Below are 8,068 nucleotides of genomic sequence, written 5' to 3'. Positions count from 1 at the left end.
CTTCCTTATCCCCCTCCAGAGAGGTTGTTTTGTTACTCCTCCGTTCTCCTGTCACCATAGCGCCAATAAGCTGTGTCTTTATGGCTGACGACAGACACATTGAGCTGGTTAGGGATGCCCCTTGCCCAGCATCTAAGAGGAGGCCCGGGCCCCATTCCCGTTCCTCCTTTGCAGAGCTGAGTGGCTTCTTTCTTTTATAATAGTCCTACTCCAGCAGCTGAGTCCCCTAATCTCTTTTCCAATCTTTGGTTACAACACTTTATTAATTCTATAGCCATACGGTCTGTAAGAGGTCTCCTGGTTCCTGGGGGTTTTGGCTGTGATGACAGACTCTTAGAAGGTGCTGACTAGATGGGGAGGGGGGGGTGGAGCACTGATACTTATTGAGTGCCCAGCCTACTATGTGGCAGGCACTGGGGTACACAATGGACGTTAAATCCTTCCCAGAGACAACCCTAAGAGGTGTATGACCTTGGGCAAGTTACTTGACCTCTGTGGGCCTCAGTTGCCTCATCTATAAATTGGGGATAATTATAGGACTCACCTCCCAGAGTTGTCGTTAAGAACAAATGAGTTGGTCCAAGTAAAGCAACTTAGGATAAGTATGGTCTCCACACAGTCAGCCCTAGAGAGCCTTAGCTATGACGACGGTGGTGGTAAGGGGGGCAGCGGTTGAGGCTCAGGGTCTTGACAGTACTTGCCCAGGTCACATAACCAGGATTTAGATCCAGGCCTCTGTGGCTCATTCCCCTACACAGGTTTGGCATCCAGTCCATGTCCTACATTTTACAGGGAAAAACAGTCTGGAGAGGTACAGCGAGTTCCCCGAGAACACACAGCAGCCAGCTAGGTGATATGTGGGAAAGTGCTCTGCACAGGTGACAGCCTGGTTTAAAGTCCCAGAGCAGATACAACGCACAAGGCATTTCCCCTCACTGGGCCTCAGTTTCCTCATCTGTAAGATGGGTGAGGGAGTTGGTTGGACCTTAATGGGCTGGCTCTAAGGCACCTTCGAATCCTGTATCTGAATGGTTGAGGCTGCATCTAAATCACAGATTTTTAATGGCAGAGAGACCCGAAAGCTCAGCCAAGTTGAAACAAGTAGTCCCAGAGCTGTGTGCAGCCCATGGGCCACACATGTTTGATCTGCAGAGTATTTTTCAAATTTACATTTGAATTTGATTACCTGGTCTGCTGTCTGGAGTCTCCCAATGGTCTCACACTGGGTTTCTTCACACACACTCCTCTTTGGTCTCCCAGCTAAGCCCTCCTGGTTCAGAAATAACAATAATTGCTCTAATTGTTGTTGTTATGGCTGAATGTATTGAGCTCTTCCATGTGTCAGGCCCGCTCTAAGACCATTGATATGAATTGACTCATTTCACCCTCGTGACATCCCTACCCTGGATCATGAGCCCTATTTTACAGATGAGGAACATGAGGCCCAACACCTACAGCGGGACTGAGGTGCAAACATGGGGCATAACTTGACCAAACTGGCAGAGCAGATTCTCTTGATTCGCTGTTCTATACTGCAAAAAAACTGCCTCAGCCAGGCTTATCTTGGGGGGCTCCTTCTGGCCCTGCCCTTTGAGAAAGGGACAGAAGGAGGGAGACAAAGGGGCACGCCCCCACCTCCACACTCTCTTTCCACCTGACAGTGACCCCCACCCCAGTCTCTCCAGGGGTCCTCCATTCTGATGGCTGGAAAGGATCAAAACATCCAGCTAAAAGTGAAAACCCACAGCACTTTCTTCACAATTCCCTCTGCTCTTGAGGAGCTTTCCAGTTGTCAGGAAGAGAAACAGGACCCTTTCATGGCTCTTTCTCTGCATTTGAGGCCCTTGGTGCAAAATTCTATTATTAGCATTGACTTCGCTACCTGCCAAACAGGCTTCCCCTCGAAGAAGTAATTAAATGCGTTATTTGGTGCAAAATAAAAACATATCTCTGCACTTGCAGCCTCAGATACCTTCACATTCATTTTTGCAATTTTTACAGTTGGGAAGACTTGTGGCTACACCAAATCTAAATCAGGCCATTAGCCCTGGAGGAGGGCTGGATGGAGGGCAGGGGGCAGAGGGCAGGCTCTGTCCAGGTCCTGGCAGTCAGTCTGATGAGGTGCTTTGTTTATGGGTTTTAAGGCTAGAAATGGGGGCCCGTGTTACAGCCAGAAGGATTGAGGTGACTGGCTTTGAGCCAGGCAGGGCCTGGCCATCCCCTTTAGTGGCTAGGTGGAGAACAGGGATTAGAGGGTGTTGCCACTGGCCCCCAGAGCACCTGCACCCTCCAGGGGACCTGGCCTTGGCCTCTGGAGGCTCTGCCTCTGCTGAGCTGAGTGATCCCCAGCAAGAGGCCTCCTCTCTACATCTTATCTACCAGTGCCAGAAACTGGGCTTCTTTCAGCCTCCATATCGAATCTGTTTCCTAACCCTGCTGCTTTGATTTACTAAATAGTCTCAAATCCATCTGCTTCTCCTGTGGGCCGCCAGGGCCTTAGTGCAAATCCTGTTGGAGCCCAGGGCAGTGTCGCCTGGGGTTTGGCAGGGGCGAGCTGGGGTTTGGATCCTGACGGCACCATTACTTGCTCGGTGACCTTGGACTAGGGTTTCCAGATTTAGCAAATCAAAAATACAGGATGCCCATTTGAATTTCATATGCAACATTTGGGACGTATTTATACTTTAGAAAAATTCCTTATTTATCTGCAATTCAAATTGAACTGTTCATTCTGTATTTTATCTGGCAACTCTGCCTTGGACAAGCTCCTTAACTTCTCAGCTTCCTTTTCTATAAGGTGGGGATAATAATAGTATCTACTGCAGAGGTAGTTCTGAGGGTTAAATGAGTTAAAAATGTAAAATACTTGGAATAGGATGCTAATAACCATCCACACTCAATTAGTGTATGATGAAGGGCTTCTTACATTGAAAAATGCCGGGCAGATGCAGCTGATGTGTTGTTTTTGCTGTACTTTCACCTCTCTCCCAACTTTATCAGAGCCAGCAAAGCGGCAAAGTTGGGGTGGGAGGATGGAGGTTAGACCTAAGGGGAACTTCCAGGCAGGAGGCGTGTGGGAGACCTACAGCAGGTGACAGGTAGCCATCCATATAGTAGTTCCTTCCTGGGCCTGGGAGCAGGTGGTTAATAAGGGTAGAGCAGTTAATCCAACCAGAAGGAAGGCAGGAGGAAGATTATGAGTGTGAGAGGGGTCGACTGGCCTGCCTAGTCTCAGGAAGAGACCCAAGTGCCAAGAGCTGGTGTGCTTGCCAGCTGGGAGGACGGGAAGAAGACCTGGGCACCTAGAAGTCTGGTTTGAGGGCTCCCTGGAGGGCGGTCATTTGTTCACTTGGCAAACATCTACCAGGCAACAATTAGGCACAAATGCTGTTTCAAAGTTCTCTCCCCAGCTACCAGTGCCAATGCCTGGGGTGCCACCATTAGAATTTTTCTCTGTGGTTGCCAGTCTCCCTAGGGTCCCTGTTGAGACGCAGCACCCCCAGGAGGGTATCACAGCTTAGGTTCAGTGCGCCCCCAGAACTCTTCATTGTGTGATCTGTCTGCAGAGGATCCTGCCCAGCCAGGCCTCAGGCTGCTGTGGGGTTCAGCCGTGTCCCCATGGCACAGGTTGCCCAAAGCCTTTAAGACGCTGCAGCTGGTGAGACCTGGGCTGGGGAGACAGGTGCTGGGGCTGCGGCCCTCCGACAGCAACAATCTCTTTACGACAATGAGAATGAATGGACTGTGACTACACCATCCCCAGGATGAGTCACACAAACACCACCAGGTCAGCTGAAAGAAGCCAGACACAAGAGAATATATAACATATGAGTCTATTTATGTCAAGTTCAGAAACAGACACAACGACACCAGTGAGGGAGCACACCACTACAGAGAGAAGCAGGAAGTGATCTCGGGGAAGGGGGAGGTGGGTTGGCACGCTGTCACGGGGTTGCTGGGTGCTGCCAATGTTCTCGTCCTTTGCGGAGGTGGTGGCTACTCTAGGGTTTGCTTTAAAATAATTTGTTAAATGGGACATTTGTTTCATGCACTTTTTGGACGTGGGATTTATTTTGCAATGAAAAAAAAAAAAAGGTATGGGAGAGAGAGGAGGCGGGGAGGGTCTACATTCTTCCAGAGAAGGGCCTCCAGGGAAAAGCAGGAAGCTGAACTCTTCTTGCCCCTCAAAGTTAGAAAGTGAAGCTAGAAAGCAAAGCTGGCCCACCCCTCTGGTGTGGTGTCCCTGGCCCTCGGTCCTGGGTGAGACTCATTAAAATTCCTCCTCAATTCTGCCCTCAGGGTCCACTGAGGCAAAGAAAAATCTGTCAACCATGTAAATAGCTGAGGTGAAAGATTGGAAGGAAGGAGTGGAAGAGAGGGAGGGATGGAGGAAGAGAGAGAGGGAGAAGGACAGGGAGAGAGAGAGGGAGGAGAGGAAGTGGTGGGATAGAGAACCCTACAGGTGCCTGGTTTATATTCTTAGCCAGTTCAGTCTAATGATAGCTTTGCAAGTCCGTCCCTGCACCACTACCCACCCCTCCACAGGAGCAGAGATAATTATTGGAGATAATGATCACCTGGGGGGATAGGGGGCACTTTTCATTAACCCCAGACCTTGGGTCTACTGCCCTTCCTGAGGAGGCTGCCCCCCCACCTCGTCAGCCCCTACCTTGGGCTGTGCCAATGGCAGGTCCCTCTGCCGGTCTTCATTTTAATTCCTGGGTTAAGTGACATTTAAGGGCGAGTTCTTCATTGGGCCATAACAATTTACAAGCCCTGCAGCGGTGGATTGTTCTGGGGCCTGCAAGCGGGGAGCAGTCATCTTCTGTCATGCGCTGGGGCAAGGGGGTCATGTGACACATGGCCCCTCATTATAAAGCTCCCACTTGGACAGTGATGACACAGCTGGGGAAGTAAAATATTTTAGCAACCCATTCACTTTTCATTTCCCAAGTCACCCTCCCTGTCAGAAAGCCGCTTCTGACAGAGAAGCTGGGAAACAGGGCAGCCTTTAAATGCTTTATTTCCATCCTCTCCTTAAGCCAGCGGGGCTTCCTGCTGCAGCCCCAGTTACCAGGCTGCTCCTCATCTTATGGCTTTTTCTGGAAAATGCACCTCAGAACAGGTACCTGGGTACCCTTTCTTGTCAGTGTTTATACAGCACTTTCATCCAGCACTTCTTCACTGAGCCCTCAACCATTCAAGATCTAGTGCTAGTACCTGCAGAGGCAGGATTCGAAATCAGGCCTATGGGGTCAGCTAAAGCCAGATTTTTCTCTCAAAGGGGTGGGGCTGAGCAAAGAAGGCTCACAGAGAGGTGGCCTTGAGATGGCCTGGAGCAGAGGTATGATGAGGGGAGAGGTCTGGCTCAGCCTTCTCTGTGGACAGCTCATTTTTGCAGAAGGAGGTGCGAGGGCATGAGGCGTGACCTACCTGTCTAGACCAGGGGCTTCCTGGGATGTCCTTCCAGCTCTTTCTGGTCTCAGGTTTCACTACTCGCTCTCCCTCTGTGAGGATCTCAGATTTTATCCTTTTATTTGTGTCTTTCTCTTTCTTGTCCTCTACCCCTTGTCTTTTGCTTTAATCTTGGTCACACCTCCCTACTTCCCTCCTTTTTGTCTGTCTCCATCTCTGTCATTTTCTAGAGAAACAGCTTGGTGATTTGGGAAAAGGAAATGCCATGGGCCTGGATGTGCAAGTACCTGGGTTCAAATCCAGGCTTCACCATCTCGGGCTAAGCCTCTGAACCTCTCTGAGCTTCCATTTCTCCTTGTACAAAATGGGTCAAACGGTCTTTAGTTCTCAAGGGTTGTGAAGAATAGAGTAAGTCACATTCTGTAAAAGGCCTGGCCCAGAATAGACGTCCAATAAATGCTGGCAATGTAGGCAGAACTGGCCTGCCATGCGCCATAAACTCAGGACCCTCTTTCCATGTTGTGGAGTTCTTGTCTGGGAAGCAGCTGCCCAGCTGGGGACCCCAGTTTTCGGACCCCCTTCTATCTAGGTGGGGCCACAATTCTTGTTCTCACCAAGAGAACGTACACACCATTTTCAGGCAGAAAGATAAAGAATTGGGCGCACCTTTCCGGGTGTCTATGCCTGTCTGCTGGCTGAACAAGGAGGAGTCAGAGATTTTAAAGGGGGGCGGAAGAAGGGAACCTGGGCCCCTGCTGGCCACACAGCAGACTGCCCCAACAGCAGTGCTTGCATTGGACTATGACTGAGAGGGAAGCAAACTTTTATAGGTCAGGTCACTGAGATGTGGAGGTTTGCCTATTACAGCAGCTAGAATTGTCTCCTTTTCTTTGCACTTCTCCTGCTGCGCCCTGCCCTGGCCCCTGTCTCTATCCCTGCCCATCCTTCTTTGTGGGCCTCATGGTCCGGAGTGAGTCTGTGTCCCCTTCCCTGGGCTGCCACATCGCTCTAGGCCAGGCCACTCCATTAGGGCCCTCTGACCCAGCCTTTGCCCCACGGCAGACTGGCTCGTCCTGCTGTCCTACAGGGGCTGAAGGCAGCTGTCTTGGCTGTCAGGCTCAGGGCAGAGTGGGGCCTGCTTTCTGGCGCCAAGTACAGGTCCAGTTTCAGTAGATGATGACAGGATGGTCTGGAGGTGCAGGGATGTGCTTTCGTCGTATAGTCTTCTGGGGCTGGTGTATGGGGACCCAAACCACACTGGACTTCAGAAATCCTCCTTTCCCCCTAGGGGTGCTCAGGGAGAGAGGAGCCAACAGCCATGGGAGCAGTTAGCCTTGGCGTCCAAATCACCTCTCTCCCAGCTTCCATCTTACAGGAGCAGGCCCTCTGTGGGGCCCTCTGTGGGTCTGCTGCCTCTGAGGGGTGGGGACGGGGCCCTTGTGAATTTCTACCATTTTTGGTGATATTTCCTTCTCCCAGGCTTCCCTGGCCCCAGCCTCGCTTCTCCTGACCTCCCCCCACCTCGCCTGGACTTTTCAGTTCTGTCCCCCACCGCCCACTCCCAGGTCCTACCCACGGATGCTGCTGCACAGACACCATGTCCTCCTTGAAATCGAAGCACAGTAGGCGTCTCGGAGAGGTCGTCTTCTGGGGGATGGGCTTTCTCTTTGCCTCAGTCCTGGCAGCTCAGGAAGTTCCTGGAGGAGGCAATGACATATTGGATAAAAATCTCTCCATGGCAGATTCACATTCCTGGCAGTAGGCAGACTTTCATGCTAACCGTGCCCTGACACTTCTCTAAATCATTCACACCTGACAGCCAGTGGGCAGCATCTTCCCTCCCCAATATCCTCCCCAGGTCCCTGCCTCCATTACCCAGAATCCTTAGCACACCTCTGCCCCTGGCCAGTGCCTTCTCCCGGCTCAGAATCCCTGACCTCCTACTGCTAGCCAAACCATGACCCTGCCCTTTTTTCTGAACCCTAACCCGTATTCATTTCCTCCAAAAAAAAAAAAATTTTATTTTTAAGTTTTTAAAATTTTGTATACAAAGAGCTGGCATCATTTTTGTGCTTGGGTAGATGTCTTGGGTTATCCATTCAAGAAGGATCACTCAGTCCAACTTAATGAAGCCTATATCCTTTGTGGACCGAGGAAAACACTGGCGGCACATGCTGAGGCCATATTTCCAGATCAGACTGTGCCAGTTTGAATAGTTGTGGCAAGAGCGAGAACCCTGGCCAAGTTTTCTTGAGTGGCTCCTGGAGAGGGGCTGATGCTCCATCTTGTTTTCATGGACGCAACAAGGCAAAAGGCTGGAAATTTTTCTTAGACGAATCTCCCAGACTCTGGCCACCACTGTCTCCCTACAAACAAGGGTTCACCTCCAATTATTCTGAGAAGGTGTTGGGAGTGGAAATTGGAGCAACCCCTTTGGACTAAGAGCTCTGCCACTAATCAGCTACATGACCACAGGTGCGTTATTCACCTGGGGATTCTGACAGGCATAGCCCGTTCTCCCTGGACTCCATCTGGGAGACAGATGGACAGACAGACAAGGGCAGTGAAGTGTTCCTGGGTACCTGGTGCTGTGAGGCCTGAAGCGGGAGTGATCAGTTGCATTGGGGTGGGGGCTGGGCTCAGCAAAAACTTC

At 50.9% G+C, this 8,068-nt stretch overlaps 1 pseudogene; it reads right to left on the bottom strand.

The window, feature by feature from the left end:
• Window positions 1-7,528: 7,528 nt before the first annotated feature.
• On the bottom strand, window positions 7,529-7,726 carry LOC109459453 (small ribosomal subunit protein uS14; annotated as a pseudogene).
• Between the last annotated feature and the right edge of the window lie 342 nt (window positions 7,727-8,068).

Source organism: Rhinolophus sinicus, linkage group LG05 (assembly GCF_036562045.2).
Source record: "Rhinolophus sinicus isolate RSC01 linkage group LG05, ASM3656204v1, whole genome shotgun sequence".
In the NCBI taxonomy this organism is placed as follows: Eukaryota; Metazoa; Chordata; class Mammalia; order Chiroptera; family Rhinolophidae; genus Rhinolophus; species Rhinolophus sinicus.
This window is presented reverse-complemented; position numbering and strand designations above follow the sequence as displayed.